At 44.9% G+C, this 9,851-nt stretch overlaps 1 long non-coding RNA gene across 1 annotated transcript; it reads right to left on the reverse strand.

The window, feature by feature from the left end:
- Positions 1-2,005: 2,005 nt before the first annotated feature.
- On the reverse strand, positions 2,006-5,330 carry LOC308578364. Its single transcript, XR_014003899.1, has 2 exons — positions 5,050-5,330; positions 2,006-2,217 (listed from the first exon to the last, which is right to left on the reverse strand). It is a non-coding gene; the product is annotated as an uncharacterized lncRNA (long non-coding RNA).
- Between the last annotated feature and the right edge of the window lie 4,521 nt (positions 5,331-9,851).

Consider the following 9,851-nt stretch of genomic DNA (forward strand, 5'->3'; position numbering starts at 1 on the left):
TTCAGCTTTCAGCTACAAGCTGGAAAATCCAAAAGTCTATGAGCTGTTTACAAGCTGGCAGCAAGCTCCACTTGGAAAGTCCCGACTTTGGGTCCAAGATGGCGACGGCTTAGCAAGCAGGCTTCGGAGCTCCGTAGATAACAGGACTGTAATTAGCATTGACTGCCACCCAGGGAAGTAATTTTTCCTTTTTTACTTCTCTACTTTTTAACTTACTGAGATTCTAACAGCACCTTCTTGTCTATGCTATGAGAAACATCTTTGGCAAGTTCTGTGAAGCATCCTGGGCAGGCCGCCAGCTGCTAGCTATTAACCGCCAACTCCCTTCTATACTTTGTTCCTGAAACTCCTGGCAGTCTCCACACAGAGAAGCTCTTAAACTGAACAAACTGAGCACTTTCTATTTTTTCTCTCTTTTTTGGTTGGTGAAACCTCTCCTTGTTTACTCCCCACGGTGACGCTATGCCTGCTAGTAAACGCCACAGGGACCCAGAGGATGTAGCTCTCTCACCGGTTCCCAAACAATCTAAAATAGAGGACTTTTTAAACAAATCTGCTTTTATAGTTCCAACAAAAAACCGGTTTTCTCCTCTTGAAGATGATTGTGAGTGTGGGGAGAGTATTCAAGGTGAGAGTGTGGAACTGGCTACAGCAATGGGGCAAGTTGATCCTGTGCTCCTCAGAGAGGAAGGAATAACAAATAGGGAGAGCACCCAATTAACTCTAATTGCAAGAAAGGTTGAACATATCTTCCAGCAAATTAGAGGTATTGCCTCTCAAATAACCCAATTATCCAAAGAGGTCCACAGTTTATCAGTTAATACCAAGCAGGCATCAACAGAACACCATAGTACCAAAGGAAATTGGTGACAACAAGAGCAGACCCCTAAGCTCAACATAGAACGTGCAGAGGCTCTTAAAACAAACGCTTCTTATTTAATCTTCCAACCAAAAAAGATCTGCATGACAATTTGTGGAAGGCCAGATCAAACTCCTAGCTGGAAAGGTGCCCAGCGTTCCAAACGACATTTCTCAGACTTACTTGGCATTGGACTTCCAGAGATCGACCTCGTTAGGACTGAACTCTTGAATACCACAAATCAAATCCAAAAAATTATGTTAACTTTTTCCTCTACTAGACTGCCCTCACTGATTCACAAGCTGAAATTCAGATTGTCAAGCAGAGGAGTTTTTCCAGCCCGGGTATTTCGCAATTCTATTGTTGCACCCTTATGTAAGATGAGGACTGGTGCTTCAGAGGGGCTCACAAAACCAAAGCCTGGATCCCCAATGGAAGTAATGACATCACAAAAAACTTGACAGGTGGGGAGGAAACAGACATGCCTGAGTTGAATTCGCAGGATCATGCCCAACATCAAAATAACCAGGTGAGCCAAAAGGAACAGCCGATTCCTCTAGACAATCATCTTCAGGAATCTGAGCACTCTGTAAATCCTTTGGAAGAGGATTTTCTCAGCTCCTTTAGGAATCTCCCTCAGGAAGAGCAACAAACAGTTATCAAGAGGCTTGATCTTATGAGCCAGACATTGAAAGAGATTAAAGAACCGGAGGCAGAGATTGATAATAGACCCAATGGCCACAACAGAATGATAACTATAGAACCACCGGAGTATTGGACAAAGATGAGATATTTAGAAGAGGAGGAGTCAGGAAACACACCCAAGAAATCCCCATTGGCAAATAATTTGCAAAGAAAAGGCCCAGTAATTACAAATGTGAGCACTTTATGTACAACGACTGAAATAATCGAACATCTGGATTATTCCACTAGCATTAGCAATACTCTGTTGCCTCAAAAACTGGTAAACTCTGAGAGTACATTGGCCAACAATTGACTAAGAGTAAATCACTGTAAAACAATTAAACTTCTCTCATGGAATGTAACAGGGTGGATGAACAAGATCCAAGACAGTGATTTCTGTTCTTATCTACAAACACATGATATCATCTTTGTAGGAATGAAAAATCACAGGAGACGAGAGAGGCAGGTGTAACATGAGGCGTCTGTCTGGGCGGACCCTGAGAGCCTCTTTTATTGAATATTACAAGCATTGCCGCAGGTGTGCTTGTCGCTGATTGGTTGATACATAAGCATAAGGTGGGAATTACATGTGAGAGGTGGGGATTACATGTGATCATTTATCATCGATGGAGTAAAGGCTGGGAATCGAAGCTGGAACTAGACAGGCATGAAGCCTCCTAATTAAATTATAACTAGAGATTAATATGGCACAAACAATATAACAATCAGGTTCTGTAGATGTGGTCAGCTAGGCATGGAGAGCAGATACAGTTTGTTTTCCATGAGCTTAGGATGTCTGTTACTAATGATTGATCATAGCATGTAACAATGTAACAATCAGGTTCTGTAGATGTGGTCAGCTAGGCATGAAAAGCAGGTTCGTACAGTGTGTGCAAAAGCAGGGAAAAGCCTACAAGCAAAACTTCTCAGAAAGCATGAGAAAAGAGGAGCAAGGTTTCCCCAAAATGGAGCAGTTTTGTGCAGAAAGAGACTAACAGTTATGTGCAGAAAGAAGACTTCCCTTTACATCTTTCTTCAAGAAACCTGGGCAAAAGAGGGCACTATGGTTGAACTACAGGGTTTTACAAGTTACACTCAACCAGCTCTTAAAACTGTAAAGTATGGAAGGCCTAGTGGGGGGCTGGCGGTGCTGGTGTCAACCTCTCTTAATGTATCAATTCAACAGTGTCCCTCGTTGACCACCCCTAATTTTTTAGTGTTGTCCCTTTCTGATAGTCTTCTGGGAAATACTTATTGCATCTGTGTGTACATACCTCCAGTAAAGTCTTCTGGGGAACTGAGATCATATTGGGATAAACTTGACCAACTACTCGAAAGTATAGACTCTGTGACACCTAACCCTCGGCTTGTCTTGGGAGGTGACTTCAATGCCCAGATCAGCCTTGTTTCCCCACAAAATACAATATTATCTGGTCTAAACTTGGAGGACGAACCTGAAATCTGTCAGAGGGCAGCAATGGACACCACCTCTAATCACGCTGGGAAATATCTTTGTGAACTTATAATAAAGCATAACCTTTTGTTATGCAATGGGCACGGTCAAGGGGATCAAGAGGGTTATTTTACTTTTATCTCCCCCAGAGGATTTACTAGCACCATAGATTATATCCTAACATCTAATAATGTGCCAGTTAACCGAGATACCTTCTATCATCCTGGAGAAGAGTGACTAATCCTAGAGAAGAGTGACTAGTGGGGTGCCACAGGGTTCTGTCTTGGGCCCGGTCTTATTCAACATCTTTATCAACGGCTTGGATGATGGACTCAAGGGCATCCTGATCAAATTTGCAGATGACACCAAACTGGGAGGGGTGGCTAACACCCCAGAGGACAGGATCACACTTCAAAACGACCTTGACAGCTTAGAGAACTGGGCCAAAACAAACAAGATGAACTTTAACAGGGAGAAATGTAAAGTATTGCACTTGGGCAAAAAAAATGAGAGGCACAAATACAAGATGGGTGACACCTGGCTTGAGAGCAGTACATGTGAAAAGGATCTAGGAGTCTTGGTTGACCACAAACTTGACATGAGCCAACAGTGTGACGCGGCAGCTAAAAAAGCCAATGCAATTCTGGGCTGCATCAATAGGAGTACAGTGGTACCTCGCAAAAGGAACGCCTCGCAAGACGGAAAACCCGCTAGACGAAAGGCTTTTCCGTTTTGGAGGCGCTTCGCAAGACGAATTTCCCTATGGGCTTGCTTCGCAAGACGACAGCCCATAGGGAAATATCCGGGACAGCCTCCTCCCGCCGCCGCCGGGCTTCGGAACGCTGCTCCGAAGCCGGGCAGGGGGGCGGGAACACCTTCTGAAGGCGGGGGGGGGGGCAAAAGTCTTTGTCCCCCCTGCCTGCCTTCCCAGGGGCTTTTAAATCACCCCAGACAGCGGAGAAGTCCTCCGCTGTCCCGGGGCGATTTTAAAATGCCGCCCGCCAGCATTTTAAGATCGCCCGGACAGCGGAGAAGTCCTCCGCTGTCCCGGGGTTTTTTAAAATGCTGGGGGTGGGAAGAAAAGCCCTTGTCCCCCCCCCAGCCTTCAGAAGAGGTCCGGGGACAGACTGTCCCCGGACCTGGTCTGAAGGTGGTTTCCCTAGGAATGCATTAATTGATTTTCAATGCATTCCTATGGGAAACCGTGCATCGCAAGACGAAAAACTCGCAAGACAAAGAGACTTGCGGAATGAATTAATTTCGTCTTGCGAGGCACCACTGTATAGCATCTAGATCAAGGGAAGTAATAGTGCCACTGTATTCTGCTCTGGTCAGACCTCACCTGGAGTACTGTTTCCAGTTCTGGGCACCACAGTTCAAGAAGGACACTGACAAACTGGAACGTGTCCAGAGGAGGGCAACCAAAATGGTCAAAGGCCTGGAAACAATGCCTTATGAGGAATGGCTAAGGGAGCTGGGCATGTTTAGCCTGGAGAAGAGGAGGTTAAGGGGTGATCTGATAGCCGTGTTCAAATATATAAAAGGATGTCATATAGCGGAGGGAGAAAGGTTGTTTTCTGCTGCTCCAGAGAAGCGGACACGGAGCAATGGATCCAAACTACAAAAAAGAAGATTCCACCTAAACATTAGGAAGAACTTCCTGACAGTAAGAGCTGTTTGACAGTGGAATTTGCTGCCAAGGAGTGTGGTGGAGTCTCCTTCTTTGGAGGTCTTTAAGCAGAGGCTTGACAACCATATGTCAGGAGTGCTCTGATGGTGTTTCCTGCTTGGCAGGGTGTTGGAATGAAACCACGACAGACGAGTAGCAGGTGTCATCAGAGAGGCGTCTGCCGGGGCGAGCCCCGGGAACTCTCTTTTATTGAATATTACAAACATTGCCACAGGTGTGCTTGTGGCTGATTGGTTGATACAAACACAAAGCAACTTGTTGCTGATTGGTTAACATAAGTACAAGGCGGGAATTACATGTGAACATTAATCACCGATAGATTAAAGGCTGGGAAACGAAAGTGGAACTAGACAGGCATGAAACCTCCTAATTAAATTATAACTAAAGATTGATATAGCATGACTAAAACAATTACTAATGATTGATCATAACATGAAAGAATATAATAATTGAATTCCGTAGATGTGGTCAGCTGTGCATTAAGTACAGGTCATAGTGTTTTTCATGAACTTAGCAATGAGGGAATGTCTTGGTATTTAGAACAGGTTTGCACAGTGTGTGCAGAAGCAGGGAAAAGCTTATAAACGAGACTTCCCAGAATGCCAGAGAAAAGAAGCAAGACTTCCCATAATGCCACAGTTATGTGCAGAAGCAGTTCCCTTCAGCAGGGGGTTGGACTCGATGGCCCTTGTGGTCTATTCCAACTCTATGATTCTATGATTCTATGATAATTCCCAGAGCTGAAAGTGACCACTTTCCACTTGAGTTATCTCTGACATCATTCTTTTCTCCTGCCTTTCCTAAATTATTGGATGAAACAGAATATCTGATACTTGGAAATAGAAGGTTAAAATGGAATGCACAGGTCCAAGAAAAAATGATTCAGATCCTGGATTCCCATGAATTTGCTTTATTAAAGGGGGAAATGTTGTTAGAAACAGGAAACATAATTGGACTTTATGAGAATATAATCAACCGAATGCGCCCACTGACGACCACAGATAATGTGATAAAAAAAAAAGTTTAAGAGACAGACTTGGTTTGATAAGGAATGTCAGAATAGCAACAAATACCTAGCTAGGGTACTTAGAAAATTGAAGTTAAAACAAGATAAGCACAATCTTGCTCTACAAGCTGAGGTAGCCCAGTTACGAAACAATTATAAATTATTACTCAAAAGCAAGTAACAAATATATTATGAACAACAGTGGAAAGAATTGGGAGATGCAGCACTTCAAAAGGACTCATGGAAATTTTGGCATCTGGTTGCCCAAGGCACAAATGGGCTGGGCTACTCGTTAGAAGCATCTGTCCAAGGAAAGGATTGGGTGACATATTTTACAGAAATATATGGCCCCTGTCCTGACCCACCCCCACAAGTTTACTATACTCAATTATCAGAACTGACAGAATGGCCAGACGTCACGCCCAATCAGATTAAGAGGCTAATCGAAAGCCAACTAGCTAATAAAGCTCCAGGAGAAGACATGATCCCAATGGAGATCTATAAGATAATACCTGATTTCTGGTCACCCATTTTTGCAAAATTGTTTTCATACATTAACAGCTCAGGTCGCATACCTGAAGGGTGGAAGTTGAGTATAATTGCCCCAATATATAAAAAGGGTGATAAGAAAAACCCTGCCAATTATAGACCCATTAGTTTGTTAGATGTAGCCTCCAAACTATATGCCAGGCTCCTTCTTGGGAGACTAGAAGAATGGGCAGATACAAATAAGGAAAGTCCCTTCCAACAGCCCTTTGCAGCCTTTGTGCCTTTTTACTGCTCTGGCTTGCTTCCCTTTGCCTTTGAAGCTAACGAGCTCATAAATCAGCCCCAGAAAGTAGTCACGTCTTGTTGCTAGGCAACGGCAGTTATCAGCTCTCCCCCGGAATGCTTGGTATGTGGCCTTCTCTCCGCTCTGTTTTAATCCAAAAAGAGGAGCCCTTCAGTGAACCGAAGAATTTTCAATCCGCGTTCACCATACAGCCATAAATCAGCAATCATCAGGGGTCCGTGGAACGTAGCAAAACAGCAAACACGTCTCCACCAGCTGTCCTTAGTCGTTACTTTGTAGCCACCATCCACGTGCTACCATTTTCTTGCAGAGGATGTATACGATCCAGCAACCGTCCTCTGCTACCATATGTTGGAAAAACAAGTCCCCTCCGGAGAGGCTGGCCCCTCTCCCTGCTCTCGGAGCTTGTTTACCGGTGATCTTCCTCTGGCTGACATCCCGGACAGACCAGGGAGATCTTGATAGGCGACATTTCCCAGCGTGGAAAATGCACACCCCCTCCCTCCTTGCATACCGGCAAGAGAAAGGAGATAGTCAGAAATCCTTTTACATCTTGTTTATTTCTGACTGATGTAACTCTACAAAAAACATGTCTGAACAGTTCAGTGTTCAGCAAGCAAGTGACTAAGACTTCCTTCACATACGCAACAGGAAGGTCTCATATTACACACTTCACAAAGCTTTGAGAAGCCTGTGAACTTCCGGGAAGATTCTTTCCCACAGCTAGTCACATCATGTGATGTCTTCACCAAGCTGCCAGTTTGCAGCTGCGTTGCTCTCATATCGTAACACCGCGTCGCTCTAGCGGTTTCCCCGACCTTCAAAGCACCGGTGCTATTTCAGGCAAAAGAGCTCACCCTTCCAGCAGAACGGGCAGTCTGCTAGAGCCCTCCCCAATGTTACTCCGTCCCTCTGGATTTCACAACATGCGTCTTTGAAAAGACATAAAACCCAGAATTCACCAAACAAGAGACAGACATCAGGTTGCTCTGCAGCGAGGGAACGGACAGTACATTGTCCAGCTGCGTGTGCAGACAGGGTACGAAGACAGATCCCTCCGATTTCACGTTGGACTTCCTCCCGTCTGCCAACACGACCTGTTTTCGTGGCAAAGAGGCCTTCTTGGCAAAAAACACCTTTGAAGCAGTCAGTTGTCTGGAACTGCCTGAACTGATGACCCAAATGATTTGCTGCTCATCTTCAGAACTCTCGTCCACTGCAGTCACGAGGTGCACCGTCTGCTTCCTCTTGCTTCTTTTGCTGCTGTTGACGGTGCAAATGACCTTCGGAAGCAGCCCCCTCCAGACAGGACTTCCACAGATGCTTAGTCGAACAGCACTTGTAACAAATCTGGTGGCCACCAACAAGAAACATCTGACCTTTGTAACTGCCAACAAGGGTTTTGCCACCAAGTGCTAAGTCATCTTTTGCAAAGGGATCAAATTCTTATTTCACTCATTATAATGCACATCAATCTCTGACTTTTGTCTTCTGGGTTTCTGGGGGTTTTCCTGTTGTTATTGTGTCTCTCACAGCTACAATAAACCTACCATTAAAATTATGGACTGGTCATTTCTTTGTCAGAGGGCAAACGGGCAAATTTAGCAGGGGATCAAATACTTTCCCCCCTCACTGTATATGCTGCTATCAATTTTAGATCTTGCTGGCTATTAGACACTAGAAAACAACTAGATAGCTAGGAAAGCATATTGCAGAATTACAGCTGGATATGTGTTTCTCCTTCTGAGCTTTGAAGAACAGGGTCAGACCAAGTGACACAAAGGGTGGGTTCTTGTGGCCAAGCAGCTGCTTTGCTTCTCTCCCAAAGGTGAGGGAAGATGTGGAGCAAAGTAAGAGCAGCACCAGCTGCTTTCCAGGGGAAACCCTGCCAGGTGGGTGGGGTATACATCGTCATCATCACCATCATATTATTCCCACTCCAACCAAGGGGAGGAAAGATTGCTGACTCAGAGATGCTCTATTTTCAAGGTCGGGACACAACAGAGCCATGGCACAAATCCCAAAGTGACTCTCATCCCCAGTTGAAATGGGGCCTCTCACCCACAAAAGAAATAACCTTATGAAGTAAACTTCAAAATGGAATTGTATCCACTTTAATTCAAGTGGTGCCAGAACCCTGTTGCTACAAACCATGCAGGAACAGAAAAGATGGATCTAGGGGAGCAGTACCAGTGTGGTTGCACCGGACACGAGAGTTTCTAGCATGCTGCAGCAGGCACAACAACTATGACAGCCAATGGAAGGCAAGATGTGTGGGGCACCAGATTTTGACATCACGCAGGGTGCCACGGAAATTTGAGATGCCAAGGTCCACCACTGGGAACAGTCTTAGGGGCTCTGACTATCAACAAAGATGAGGTACTACCCAGTACTAAAGACTGCTCCACCATGGAACCACTACAGTATTTTCCATGCTACTGATCTGGGGCTACAGTCCCCATCATTCTCAGTCCTCAGCTTGCCAGAAGATCTCACACAGTACTTGTGAGCCTTTGTTTACATTGCTTGGCACAAAAACCACAAGAACATAAGAGCCTTGCTGGATCAGACGAGAGACCCATCTAGTCCAGCATCTTGTTCTCACAGTAGCCAGCTGAATGCCCCTGTGGAAAGAACACAACCAGGACCTAACAGCAAAAGCATTCTCTCCAATTCTGATTTCCAGCAACTGGTATTTGGAGGCATACTGTCTCCAAGACTAAAGGTAGAACATAGTTCTATCCTCCACAGGGTTGTCTAATACACTTTAAAGTCATCCGGGTACTCACCTTGTTGCATAATTTTCACTCATGACTGTTTTTTAAGAGGTGTAGTACCATTGGCGACTTTTGCTCTCAGATGCTCCCCGTCAGATAAAGCACCTCCCACAAACTGCTGAATCATTTGGGAAATGCAGTTAAAAGGTCAAGAGCTACGTTGAAAAGCTCATTTGGCACAACATCATATTCTGCATTGGGAACAATATTTTTGTGAGCCATTAACACCATTTTAAAACTCTGGTGAACCCTTAATCCTATTTTGGTACCTAATTGTGACTACAGAGCTAACCTGGGTCATTTTTGAAAAGCTAATTGCAGCTGCTCAACATGCTAACCCTTTCAAGATTTCTGCATGTCAGAGTTTCAGGTCTGATCGCCATGGAATTTGGCTGCTTTCCCAGAGCACCGGACCCCAATCATGCATTTATTCAGGGATGATATGGGGGTAATTATCCCTGCCAACACCCCCCCCGGGTTGTCCGATAACTGCCGCTCACTACAGAATGCGGGGGCAGAGACACTGGGTGCTGAGCATTGCACAAATTGGAAACTCTCCAGAGCCATCGCCATGAGCAGGAGGATCCCT

This window comes from Podarcis bocagei, assembly GCF_964188305.1.
Source record: "Podarcis bocagei genome assembly, chromosome: W".
Classification (NCBI taxonomy): domain Eukaryota; kingdom Metazoa; phylum Chordata; class Lepidosauria; order Squamata; family Lacertidae; genus Podarcis; species Podarcis bocagei.